The sequence below is a fragment of the Acyrthosiphon pisum genome, chromosome A1 (genome assembly GCF_005508785.2).
Source record: "Acyrthosiphon pisum isolate AL4f chromosome A1, pea_aphid_22Mar2018_4r6ur, whole genome shotgun sequence".
NCBI lineage: Eukaryota > Metazoa > Arthropoda > Insecta > Hemiptera > Aphididae > Acyrthosiphon > Acyrthosiphon pisum.
The window spans coordinates 19050270-19066042 of NC_042494.1; the positions used below are offsets into that span (position 1 = coordinate 19050270).

Here is a 15773-nt window from a genome sequence, read left to right on the forward strand (position 1 = left end):
ATAACTTTATAAAGTGTACAAATATACGAGTACCTACAAATTATAAGAAAAATCCGATAAAAGTTAAGTTTCAACAAATTACATATAATTAGATAGGTAGATTTAATAGTATATATTTTTTTAACTCACTTCAATGTAAATTATAATATATCGTTTTAATGTGCGATGAATGTAAATTCCTAAAATATTATTTAAGACATTATACTGCTACTATTAAAATATTATATCACTGCGATATCGGTATGTATAGAATAATATGATTGAATGAAACTTGTGTATAATAATTTCAAGATAATAATTTATAATAGTTTAATAACTGTTTACTCATTTGATATTAAAACGATAATAGTAACTAACATTCGAAAGTATAGGTAGATAGCAAAGGCCAAAGATGTGTGATTATTATTTTTTAATCGTCGTTGGCGTTTCGCAATTCGCGTATTATTACTGTAGGCATTACGTGTAACAAAATAACAAAAGCATATTCATAAGTAACAACTAACAAGGACGTTTGAAAATTGCCGAATATAGTTTATTATAATATTACAGGCTGCAATATCGTTGTCGATAGGAAAAAAAAACCAACCCAAGCGTAAAAAGATTATTACTTCAGTCGTATAACAACGGTCGTATAACAATAATAATAATATTATAATCGTATATGATATATATATAGGTACCCCCTACACGTTAAATCGACAATACGGTTTTGTGAAAGCAACCAATTTTGTGCCAAATAGATATATTGTCAACAAAACCATATTATATCCGCGGCCGTACATACATAATATATTATATGCCTATTATAGTATTCATATTATACGCGTACGCCGTGCTCTCCGAGAGAATGTTAAGCGATTAATAATTATTATTATTGATGGAACATCGATCGCCAAACGAGTAGAGAATTAAAATTTAATAAAATATAAGAGAATTGTCATTTTATAGTATAGGATAGCGGGTGCCCGTTATGATTTTAAAACGAGATGACATATTCACGATAATAATTGATTGATTTTTACTAAATTCGAAACAAAACGCAAAACAAATAATATTGTAGGGCATTCCAAATCCCTCCTTCGTGATTTATTTGTAGTGTTTCGACGCGTGCTGTCACGCGTTACCATAATATTTTAAGGTGGCCGCAGGCCACTATCTAACCATTTCAGTTGATGGTACAAAAATACGATTGAGAACAATATTTTATCCCTGTTTTGACAGGAGGTTTTATTAAAGATATATAGATATTTTTAGAAAGTTATTATTACTAATAATTATATTTTTAAAAAAAAATCGAATTTCAAACAAAAATATTCACAATTCAGAGTCTGGACATATTCATTATTCTAATTTCTAATGTATTGTACATTTGTACACTATACTATTATGTTTTTATGTCTATACAATCAGAAAACATTTTACTTTGTCAATTTTTAAAAGTAGATGATTACAGCTGCTAAAACGGTCTGTTGTTAATAGTTATTAGTTATTACATATTTCTTAACTACACATTATTTGAATCATTATTAAATTTTATTTAGTAATTATTTAGTAGTTATTTACACTTTTAATTTTTCATATAATACCTTTACATTGTACCTATGTCAGAAAAATACATACAATGTGCATACGTCGCATACATCATAATTTAAATATCTATAAGAGCTCTCCGAGCTCCCGAAATACTTTGAAAGTTTGGAACCTATAATAAAACTTCACGTCATGACATATTATGAGTAAATACGACATTAAGACATCTCTGCAGCGTAGTTGTGCCCTCTCAATATAAACACCGTGTATAAAATAAAAGAAATATTTTTAGAGGAATGTAATCGCGAGATTTTGATTTTGCGCAGAAACATACCGGCGGCAGACGACGAGAGGATTTTCGTTTTGTCAGATAATATTATTACCAATATGAACCTATAACGCATCTCCAATGCTTATAAATACATATACATAATAATAATATAATCTCTCGAATATATATTGTTATATACATATTATAATATTATATATTATTACGTATACATTATAATAATATTATTGTATCTCGTCGCCGAGTGTGTTCATACACACATTATATTATATTATTATATATAATACAGCCTACAAAGCCGAGTGCGAAAGGGTCGTCGACATCGGGCTGCAGGGGTTTATTCTCTATGTGTATATTATATACGATCACCGCCGTCGATATATTATTATATATAATACATATATATATATATACATAATATATACACACATGCCGCACTACAATTCGTATTATTATTACAATGCGTATATTACAACATAATAATATATATATACACAAACGATATCTGCACGAAAGCCACATGCATATATATACCTATGTATAGCATTATAGTAATTAGCGGAACAAATGTTATATTGTAATATGCGATATTATGATACATATATATATATATAATAATAATTTATAAGCGATGAGGAACGCCCGCCGAGCGTTTAATAACTTTATTTACATTAATATTAACCCATTCCGCGAGAGAATCCCTTTATAATAATAATACGCAGTCCATATAATATAATAATATATTGTACACACACACACTATGTATATCACATGTATAGATCGTATTATTGTATATATTATTAACCTGCGTATGTACCATATAGGTACCTATAATATACTACATTGTCGTCATTATTTTGCAATCGTCGGGTATTATAAACACTACAAATTATTGAACATTTCTGACAAACGCTTCCTGCAATCATGATATTTACGTATTGTATATAATATAACCGGCGATGGATTTTCACCGTCGTGATGTAGGATACGACTGTTGAATAATTATTATACTATATAGTAGTATGCAATATGTATAGTACTATGCAGAATGGTGGAACGTTTTGGGTTTGAAGCTAAGATCATACCTAATTATAATATTGTGATTAGGCACTTATTAATATATTTTTTATTTTTTGTACTCCGAATATTTATCATGCGATCTGTAAAATATGTTATTTTTTTACAACAAGTATAAGTGACGTTGAGGGTTGTAGTTGTAGTGGACTTAGTAGTCTTGAGAGAAGAATCCATCTATTGATGGAACTTTGCGGTGATGAGGATAATGATCCCTAATCATTTGTTCTCGGCACCATTTACGTTTCAGCGTCTTCTAGAGTCTCGTGGGATGTGGAATTCGAGGTGATGTTATTATAGTTGGCATTTCTATTATTAGTAATGGGACTTGAAATAAGAGTGAGGAAAAGAGAAAGGAGAGTGTTTATGATTGACTTAAATTTTTCTATGAAAATTATATTTCGTTGTTATTTGTTGTAGTAGGATTGGGACTTGGAAGTATGGAGACCCTCAGTTTCTTATAAATATAAAACTCTTTTATTCGTTTTGCACAAATTATTTTTCCGACCGTCGACTGAAGTTCTTTAATAAATTATGTTGTTTTTAGGTTCTTGTAGTAATGGTTGGATTGAGTTCCTACCTATAATTCGTATATTAACCCTTCCTGTAACTCTAAAATTAAGTGACCAGAAATATCTGGTCTTCACATCGAATACGTATATTATGATAATATAGATACGTAAGAATATGATAATTCTGCATTCTGAGCATTATCGTCGCCACGGATTTCCCATCGATCCCGTGATGGAGAAATAATACATTATGGTATCATATATATGCATAATGCATAATGGCGTCATTTCAGAATTTTACGTGGAATGCAACCAAAATCAGAGATGATCGTCGCTCCACTCTTTTAATAGTAAATATTCTTCTAGGATCCCAGAATTATTAACATTTATAAACAAAATTACAGAATTGTGAGAGCGTTATAACTTATAATCATTTTTTTTTAAATTTAAAACAAGTATAAGCACGAGTGAATATATTATTTAATGCTTAAAGGTTAAACATATTAAACTGCTTATTATAAATAATCATAAAAACATGTCATACAAATAAGGGGACTGAAAATTTAAAAATTGATTATTTTGTATGTATTACTAAATGTTTGTCTATCAATTTTATTAACATAACTGTAAAATATAATTGATACGTCAAACTAAAAAACATAATATGGCACACTAATAGCGTCATCATTAATTCGTAGGGACAAATCATTCGTAGTTTATAAATAGGCCAATGTCGGAATATTATCATAATAATTATTAGTGTGATTAATGCGAACGTTCGTCATAATATTATTATTATGATTATTCAGTATTCTACATAAATGTATGATATTTGCTGAAGCCCGACGGGTGTCTGTAGTGGCGTGATTCATATAATAATATAATTTATTTATATCGGAGTGCATTTCAACGGGGACAGACTTCAGCGGGAGAAAAGATCCTTTTGAGTTTTGACGCGCCGACAACTACTAAATAAATGTCATCGACAGCTAAATCGCATAAAATAATTTATAGACGCTGTAGACGCGCAATAAAAAAACGGTGTCGAATAATATAATATTATAATAATGAAAATAAATTAAAAACTTATTTTAATTCATAATATTTACTATAAATTCGAGTAGGTTATTGGAATCTATATACGTTTGTCGAGGTAATAAATAATAATATACAATTTCCGGTCACGATAATATATTTTTTTTTAAACACATACACATTGTTAAAAGGCCGAAGCTCATAAAATCGGCGCAAACACGCATTATTATAATAGTAGGTACCTTTTTACTTTTGAGTAGTAATATATTTGTCGGGAGAGAAAAAAACGATTTTAAAACCTATAGCCACCGCATGCAGTCCGAGCACATACCTATTGTACGGACGTATAAATTTAAAATTCTCTATTTAGGTTGCAGGTTGGACCCAAACTATATAGGTATATATATATATATATAATAGGTACACGACGACGACGACTGTGGACCGCACGAAATAGATAGAACAAGAACGAAAATAAAGGTAAAAAAAACTCTATTTTTCGAGCAGAGGAGAAAAATAAAACGTCAACCCGACCCTACGCTTGCAACTCTGGCAGGATTATTTTACGCGCGGTCCAGCGTAAATCGGATGACACTCGTGTGGGGCCGTCCTGTGGCAGCGGCATCATGCGAAAGATGTACATAATAATATGATATATACAATAATAATATACATACACCCAACGCGTAGTTTTGTGAACGCACAAACGAGGTTCCGGGAAATGGAAAAAAAAATACATCCAAACGGAATTCCAGATAAACAGAACACACACGCGAGCAGAGTCGACTCTATTACAATATAATAATATTCTATATTATATATATATGTTATTAAAACAAAACAAAAAAAATCGGACTCGGTCACGACGCCGACAACCACCGAGGGCCGTCGCTCCACTCCCACACCGCCGCCACCCGCCACCTCATCGTACAAAATAATATGTAAAATAATATTTTGTAGTTTCGTTTTTTGTACCTACTCGTAGATATATATTTTGTAGCGGGGCGATTTTTTGTTTAATTACGCCGTTAGGTGGATTATTTATTTTCAAAATGTGTAACTTTTGAGTGTACCTACTATTAATATTAGGTACATATTAGCTTATATTATACTATAGGAACACGCGCGAACGGTGAACGGTTGAAATATTTGTACCGTTTTTGTGTGTATAATATTATGTATATCGTACCTACTATGGTTAGTGGAATAAACTCAAAACACCTGTTAATAACTGGTGCTTATAATAAACCGGCGATTACGAAAAATCAAAATTATTCTACTGCTGTGGCCGTCGGAAAAAAGTGAAATCCCAAACAATGGTCACTAGGCCAACCAAATGTAGGTAGCGAAAAAACACTTTGTTACGCAAGCACTTGTATATTATAATATCGCTATAATAAGTGTAAACAGAGTTACCTACTTTAAATTGTTTGAAAACACCACAAATCGACTATACAAAAACGATAACAGTAGGTACGGCTAAAGTGTCTTGCTAAAAAAAACATAATAATTACGTATTTAGCAGCTATTTGCTTTAAACTAATTAGTATCAATAACAATTACAATAATAATAATTTTAATTATTATTGCCGGCTGTCGGAAAACTCGCGCCGATGGGGGTGGACGGTGGTGGCGGATGTACGACGTTTATTTTATTATTATAAATCGTTTAAAATTCCATTTCGGCGAGCCGCACTTATTATGCGATGATTAACTGCCGTTGTCGGCCGTCAAGTATAATATACACGTCCTAAAATATTGTTATATGACCGTAGATCGTCGTAAAAATATGACGTCATGCAGACGAAATTACGTTAAGTTTTAAATTTTCAAATATCATGTTATATTCTGCTCCGATCAACTCGGCTGACATCCTTGCGTGCTATAAGAATGTCTTATGTAATATTATTAATTGTCTATATAGCCCCATATAGGTAAGTCGCGCGTTAGACGCCCGGCAAAGTTATTAACGTTTTTTGCACTCCATAATATGCGATTCGCGTACAGTTTTTGTATAGTGCAGTCGAATCGCGGAAACATGGTGTGGATATTAGTTATATTCTAATATAATGTGAGAACCATACCGTTTGGACTCGAGTGCAGAAACGGCAACAACGGCGGTAGCAGTCGATCGGTATTTCCCCCGCTAATTGCCCCCGAACACCTATCGGAGCGCGACGAAAATAATAATAATCAATCAACTCTCTGGGCCGCCGCCGCTGCTGGTCCTGCTCCTGGTCCCGCTGCAATGTCGGCGGCGTCTCAATTACACAGCGGCGACGGCGGCACGATGACAGTTGAACAAACATAGACCGAAACGAGAAAACCATATTATATATATAATGTGTATGTGAATTTCGCCTGCGGGTCAGATCGGGTTCTCTACTTACGTTATTTATATCTTTCCACGTCGCATATTGGTGTTGTAGGCAGGTACGACCGGTAGGACGTTGTAAACTACACGTGTAGCGAGTGAATCGATTATTACCCCCGGAGCGTATCAGAATTTTTTTCTCCCCCGTGTTAACGAACAAATTATGCGCAAAATCGATATTACTATGCGATTATAAGGATTATGGGGAGGCCCGAACCGTGATTTCCAGTCAAGTTAGTTAAAACCTGAAAACTGCAACGTGGAACGCGTTATGATATAGACATATGTATAGTATGCAATATGCATATTATATTATGCATTTTGTTATTAATAACAATACGCCCGTTATCGATACGCGAATACGTGTGCGTGGCTGATTGCGACATAAAACCACAGAATAAATATTCTGTGATACAACACCATTGAACCACGGATTTATAAGATATCTGTGTATTGAACACAATAATATTATACATAATTCGATGTTAAAATATATTGTAAAATATGTAAACGATCCATGGACGACGCACGTCCCATAAAAGGCAAAACGCGTGAAGAAAATCGTGTCCAAAGGTTTCGACAGTAACACATTATGAAACAATATGCCTATATTACAGATAATCGATAACAGAAGACGTAAACAAAAAATAAAAATAAAAATATTATGTTAGATATCAATAAATTATTATATTGATATTGCACACGTACTACGTATAGGTATATAAAACATGTAGGTAACTTACCGCGTATTAATGCAATGATATAAATACTATTATATGGTTGCCTATCATTTACATAAAATCGTGCTATAATATAACGTGTAGTCTGTCACGTGATTCTTGATCACCACCCCGAATGTTTGTATAATAATATAATATGTGCCCCTATCCGGAGATTTGACACAACCTCATATACATAGGTACGTATCACGTATGTACGAATTTCTTCACTTGTAAGTTTTAAGTTTGCTTTTTTTTCGTATTTTTAGTTACCATCGTATATAATATTATGGTTGTATGATACGCACATTTAAGTCGTTCGTGGTAAAACAAACATATTATAATACTGAAAACGTGTTAGTAAAATATATAAGTGAATCGAGATAACGCATTAACTTTAACGATCGACGATGAAACAAAAAAATTAAACCTAGTTTTAAAAATCGATGGCCATCATAAAAATGATGATCGTTAAAATATCAGTCAAGAATTATCAATCGTCACTGTCTAGGCGATTTGAACGAAACCTACATACAGTATATTATATGAATTATATATGTACTATATTATTATGCTAATACTATAGTATGCATATTGTGTATTTGTGTATCAGTACATGTGTCAATGTTAGATTAACAGTCGACTAAGACAGAAAATCCGTTAACTATATCTACGGATACTTCTTCTATCGTCTGTAATATTATGTATATAATATATCGCGAGTCACGACAGAGACTAAAAATAAATAACTGTCACACGCATATAATATTAACTATTAAGATGGTTAATGGAGTCCCTTTCGTTGAAATATAATATTCATGAAGTGGGTAGATTACGATTACATATTTTTTCATACACCTTTTAGGCGCTGATTCGTTGTCGGTTGGATCAAAGAAAAATCATTTTTTCTTTTTGATAAAAAAATGTACACTGACGAACTAAAAATGTGCAATGCAATGTTGTAAATTTCAGCAAAAAAAGCTAAAATAAGAATATACTTACTTATTAAACAGATTTCCAGTGTATATATTATGTTATATCATGATATAAATAGGTACAATGGGGTTATGACTACAGTGTATACATATATTGTGTTCGGAAGTTTTAACTTTAATGACAATATTAAATGAGCGATTGCTAAATCTTCCAAGTTCCTGCAAATAGTGTTTGTATATAATATGACCATATAGGCATAAACTAAAACTATAACATACAAGCATTTTGTTATATTGTATATAGGTAATAATAAATAATAATTTATCGCATATAGGTGTTCTCCAAATCGAATTGAATACTGAAAGTACCTTCACATTTTATTTATAGGTATTACGATTGATTTTAATCTTTTTTTACGTCCATCTCATATTATAATATTTCTGCAGATGATTTTATTCCGAGAAATGTAATCGATATATTTATATAATAAAAAATGAAATCCTGGAGAGAAATTCACAAAATGTAGTCAAGTCTACGGTACACATAGGATACAAAAGACACGGGTATAAGAAGGATATATAAACGTAAATGCGAATGGGGGGGACTCGCTCACACGCTCACGACTCGCGTGTCAAAAGAGCTCGACGACAAATCTGAGCGAAACGAACGATCGATTCGTCGCGCGTGTCAATATATCTGCGACCGCTTACGCCCCGAGGGTCCAGGTGCACCTCCCCTGTTCGTCGCATAATATATTATATTATTATACTTATATATTATATTGTACACATACCCATATAGAGCACGTATAATCCGTCGGCGGCACAGAAGAATGACTATACAAACACGCACAATCGGTAATCATTTATTTATTACACTTAGGTTAAGTTAACTAAGTTTTAAACCGCCGCCGGAGCGGATCTATGCAATGCGCCGCAGCTCAGTAGTTTTTATGGGGAGGAGGGGGGTGATTGGTATAGATCCCCACAGAACTTTTTTATTATATTATAATGTGATGTACCAACCGCGGTATATAGTTGTCCATTAAAAACATAAACCTTGACGCTGAAGAAGTAATATTGACGAGCTATCAAAAAGACTTCAAAAATCTCGTTTTATAAATTGTGTTTATTGATTACTAATAAATTAGTAATTATTATGTATTAAATGTTGTAAATTAATTAGTTTCAATGTACCTACATTATTTTTTCTGTAAATGATGGTGTGTTAAAAACAAATATAGATCTACTGGGAAGGGGAGGATTAGGCTGTGAAGCCTCTAAAATATACACCTATACATCAATAACAATCATATAATACTATAAATGAAATAAATGTAAACTTATGTGCACTAAAAGCATAAAATATAACTATAGTATAAGGTATTTGTATAGGCTGATGACCTAGAAATTGGCTTTATTTCTAATAAAACTATTAATGATTGGGTATTTAGGTAGACATTATAACAGTTCTATTAGTTATTATAGGATATATATATAAATATATAATATTATACTAAAGACTAAAAAACCTTAGGTAAGTATATAAAACGAACTTTCTGTTCTTTTTTAATTATAACTGAAAGTTTTGCTGTAGGTGTATAATAATAGAGGAGCGAAATAGAGTACCTTCAAGCAGCGATCCAAAGCATTACAATATAATAATTATTGTGATCAATACAATTACACAATAGTAATTTAATTTCTTAGAAAATAAATCACAACACAATAAAAAAAAAGAATATAGTACGATACAACAATAAAAACCAATTTACGTTTTCGTCGAATAATACGGGCGCGCGTTACCCTATGGAGGTACAATAATATAAATATGTAAACTCGAAATATTATAAATTCAAAAACATTTTTATTTTTTTGAAAGCAAGTCGCGTACAATGTTATGTATGCAATCATTCGGGACGACGACGACGAAAAGGCACATCGATATAATATAGGTGTGGAGGTATAGTTGGCGGCGACGAGGGTATATATTTATTATTATTATTATTATTGTACGAATATAATATAAGGGACAGTTGTCGCACAAATAGCACGCGTCGTGGAGAGTACTGCCGTTGCCCCGTCGCTGTACCACCCCCTCGGGTCTCCTGCTCGGGGGCTTAATTGGAAGTGCAAACTGCGCAACGAGAGAAAACGTTGCATGAGAACGTTTAAAAGGGTCGACGACGACTACGAAATCGGAGTGTGAGAAGAACGAGCCGCCGGCGGTTTATATGTATATATATTATAAGGGACGACGAGATTACGTCCCGCGCGCGCGTACTGCATAATTGCTTACAAACAGCGAGCGTTGTCCTACCGCCCCGTCGCTTATACTTGCCGAATCCGCGAGTCGTGCCGGCCATAAATAATTCATATCGCGTTATATCCAACGCCGCCTCGTTCTTCGTCCCCTCCCCGTGTTGTAGCGACCGACAGTGTAATATGCGGCCAGCAGAATTTTAATGATATGTATATAATATTATACAGGCTGGTGACCAAAACTCGAATACTATATAGGTAATAATAATAATAATAATAATAATATCAGTACAACGCTGTTTATATAGCTCTGCACTTATTATTTGTTTGTGCACTATTATTGTTAAGCATACTATTATTTTACCATAAATGATATGCCTACACATATCACAAGATTTAAAAAAAAATAATATTATTCCGAAGTGGCTCGGCGCGTCGCAGTGGCTGAAATCAATAATTACGCGACGTGATTGAGAATAAGCAACGGCAGCTGCCATTAGTTCTCGGATGGGTGACCACACGGGTTCGTATAGTGTGCAAAAACCTTGTCACACATACACATGTTCCTAACCGACCGTACCAACCACGACCATCCGAACCCGGGAGCATACTACTTGCGTCCGAAATTATTATCAGTAGTTGAGTTCCTCAAAAAAAGTCATAGTCTATTTGCGTCCCAGTATAACTTTTTTTATAACCTAATTGCGTCCCAAAAATATCGATATAATCAATATCAAAATTTAAATTAAAAAAAAAATACATTGATGTTTATTTTAATTTAAAATATAAAAGTATATTTAATAAAAAAAAAACTCACATGTTATGATAATAACTTTTGTCATATAGTAATAATAATATTAATAATATAAAAATGCATGTTTTACATTTTGTCATGATAATATTATAATAATATGTAGAAATAATAAATTGTCAATTATTGATATGGAGTATGTGAAGTAGTATCACTTATTAAACTGTCATGAACATCTAGTTTCATACAGCTTTTATTAGTACACTTCCATCGAAAATTGTTATTGCTTAAAGTTGTATGATATTCAAACTTATAACTATCAATTATACATATAAAAACCATTAGTCACGACCAATTTAGAACTACACATTTTTTCCATAGCTTAAAAAAAATTAGTATTTACAGTACAGTTTATGAACTACCGATTTTAGTGACACGATACTATTGATTTTAGTGATTTAAGTAGATACTATCGATAATAATTATATAGCCAACTTGCGTTACCAGTAAAATTTACTACCTGAAAAATATACCTTTTTTGGGGACGCAAGTAACATGCAGATCCCAACCCTACCAACCTTACAGGCCAATGACCTCAGTCGTCGAATCCTTATTCCTAAACAACTTTTGCATAATCGAAAGTATATAATATTATGTGTTAAGTATTTATAAGTAGTTATAGTAATAGTTTTAAGCAACTTGTTCTCGATACCACCGTACATTAATTGTAAATAAAGTGCATGATATAAATAGGATAAATTGTACTCAATCGATTTGTATTGTACTAATTAAATTAATTTGATTTATGAAGTTATGAACCGTTATTTCTGTAAATGATTCAATAAATGTTTTTAATTTATTTATTAGAACTCTCATCTCTGCACAGCCATTGGGTTTAAATAAAAGAAATACAATATATCATAATTAAATATCAACAAGACATTAGACAACAAAAATTAAAAACAGACAAATAATTTAGGTTTCAGTATAATATAATATTATATTTATATATTATTTCCAAACTATTTGTCTTTGTTTTTACTACTGCATTCTACCCTACAGAGTATCATTTAACCGTTTTTGACGTTCTTGTACATACACGCCCTTAACCAATTTTTGGATTCGTCACATGCCTGAAAAACTGCGATCACGTGTTCCAAAACTTACTGGAATAATTATAATAGCAATTTGAAGTAATTTATACCGGCGAGAAAAAACCTTTTTTTGAATGCGATATTCCCCGAGCATAGTATGTCATTGATAACTGACAATATCAACTGTTGTAATATTATTATTACATATTTATTATCAGGCCAAACTACTCTATTTTAAAGCATAAAATTATGTTAAAATAATGAATATTTGAACAGTCCAAAAACTCAATAAATACTATCAATGTAAATAATGCAAAGTTATGGCTATAGGATTTTTGGGGGCCCTAATTTTGAGACAAGGGACTATTTAAGAAACTCCCTGCCTCCATATAGTATGTATATACTTTACAGTATTTTTACGGCCTTATCAGTTATCGTGTTTGTTCGCGACGGTCTGTAAATGTCTGCATCGTATACTATAGTACGCATCCGATGATATCCATTTTGCTCGTCCAATCGAAAACATTCGTCTTACAGCGGCGCGTCTTTGAAAACACGACTTAACGAGAAACGGGAATTCTCAAATATTAAAACACTCGCTTATATTATTATTTTATCTATATACATATACCAACTGCCATAGCGCAGTGCCTCTTTGAAATATATACATATACGATTGTAATAATTAATGTAGTCGGTGTTTTTACGCACAATCGTTTGTCGATATAATCCTTCGCGCGTGTGGGGGTAGCGTTGTAAGTAACAACCCTCGGGTGCGAGTCGGATTTCATATACGCGTTTCGCCGCGTGCTCAATCGGCGTCGACTTTGTAGAATTCACCCGTCCTATGTATATATATATATATATATATACGAACGCATAAATTACGTTTATTCGTATTATATTATTATAGGTACATACCGTAATAGTTATACCGTCTTACACATGCACACACCGTCACCGCCGCCACCCTCGAACGCGACTGACTTTATATAATATACCTATTATATATATATATAACGTAATCGATGTAAACCCAACGGAGACAAATTATTCGAAATACGCACAGCGTTATGATATAGGTTATGTATTATGTAACACTGTATAGCCATAGTACGCCTTTGAAAGTATATATGATAGGTAATCTCCTATAAACATCCCTCTCGAACAACCCCACACGATATTATAACCTTTTACACGACGTGCAGTTTTAACTGCGTATAGTATGGCACATGCAGTGAGCTTCAAGCGTGTTCATTATAAAATGTATAAATTAATATGCAGAAAGACAAAACGATATAATATTGTTGTATCCTATGGGTAGGTATGTATACCTATTATATTGTAGTTATGGGTTCATAGGAAAAAAACAATAAATACCAACTTCATGTCCATTAATTATTATCATCGTTATAATATTATTATTATTATAATACATAATATAATATTATTTTATCGGAAAGGAAGTCCGATATTAACAATATTATTATTGTAGTCGTTCACCTTTATTCGCCGGCGGACAATAAGCTATTTTTAAACAGTTTTTAATTTTAATCGTCGACACATTAATTATTCACAACTGCACACCATCGTCCGTCGTACATATTTTCAACAATGAGCCATTGTTCCGACGAGTAGACATACATAATATATGTGAATATAAAATATACGTATAGCTTTAGATTATAACAATAATTATATTATTTTTTTTAAGAGGTTAGTTCGGTCGTCAAATATCAAACGTTTACACACCGATCCATTATAGTATAATATTATATTTTACGGTAGTTTTTTTTTAACGTATCATGACAAATCAATTAGTATATAATAAAAGTATACCTATTATTATTATTACAGCATAATATTCGACCGAATGCAAAATTAATTTATAATATGTACACGAAATACCAGCCATGCATATTGTATTATACCAGTAGGGCGAGGGGAATCGCGTTTTCGCCGGATTATTATGCGTCGCAAGTATAAATCAATCCCTGGAAACCCCAAAAATCGATAGAATACATATACATCATCAGTTCCGCAACACGAAAGACTTGACACGTTATTATAATATTCACACACAAAGTGACATTTCACATATTTTGTCCTTTCGAGAAACTCGGCACGACAAGTTGTCCGATTTGGAAATAATTATTAATATTACAAACAACATACACAAAGGTGTAAAATATTTAAATATATATAACATAGTATCTCGAAGGGGAAAAATGTCTCGTCGGTGGGTCTTGCGTTTTTCATCGTGAAAATGGGGTTACTGGTTAGACATAAACCAGGAGCATAATTATTACTGCAGGGAACAGTATTTTTTGGGAAAATATCTGTGTGAAATTATATAATATATCTCGAAGAGGAAAAATATTTCTAAAGAATGATATAATTTAGGAATGCGGTATACGTCTTATACAGTACAATAGTAGGTTTAACACCAAATTATATAATTTTGTGAAAATAATTATCCGTACGCAGGGAACAACCCCAAATATTCCTTTAAATATTTTCCAGATTTATAACCCTCCCCCCTCCAAGGTTTTTACAATTCCCGTTTAAATATTGTTGCAAGAAAGTACTATATTCGTACCATTCCCGAACGATGACATTCTTTGGAAATATTGTCGCTCTCCGAGACATCGTTGCGGGGATCAGTGTTTTCCCTTGAAACACTGATCCCTGCAATTATTTTATTGTCCGGGTCAATGCGAAATGCAGCCTCCCACCCTCAAAACGACTGCGAGAATCGGACCTCCGATTGGCGAGCCCGTCCGATTGATTCGTCAAAAACCACGTCATGCACGTAAGGTTGGTCGGAACCAGACGCGTATTATAGGTATGGTACGATCCAAATTCAAACCGCTGTTCAGTATGCCGGCCGGCACTCGCCCCGACGACGACGGCGACAACGAGTCGTTACGTGTGAGCGGTCGCTTAAAATACGCGAGCGCGGAGATCGTTTTCTCGGTAAACCAATTAACGCGCCGGCCGGACACGACCGGGCCCGTAAAAGGCGCGCAACCGTCACAGCGGCAGCACACGCGACCCGAATGGAAATTGCCGGGCGACGACCACCGCCCGTGCCGTTCGGAGAAAACGGACGTCGTCGTCGGTCGTCCTCGGACCCCGCTTTGGGTAAACGTGTATTTACACCGCTCGTCCGATGTGTATATATACACCGCGAGCGCC

At 33.2% G+C, this 15773-nt stretch overlaps 1 protein-coding gene and 1 long non-coding RNA gene across 3 annotated transcripts in view; one reads left to right on the top strand and one right to left on the bottom strand.

Moving 5' to 3' along the window:
- Window positions 1-15773, bottom strand: part of LOC100167793 (transcription factor LBX1) — a 157235-nt gene that overhangs the window by 52204 nt on the left and 89258 nt on the right. The gene's annotated exons all lie outside the window — the stretch shown is intronic.
- The window catches only part of LOC115033666, a 24670-nt gene continuing 20485 nt past the window's right edge, over window positions 11589-15773 (top strand). Inside the window, exon 1 of the long non-coding RNA XR_003838958.1 lies at window positions 11589-13899. This is a non-coding gene — a long non-coding RNA (uncharacterized LOC115033666). The remainder of the gene's footprint in view (window positions 13900-15773) is intronic.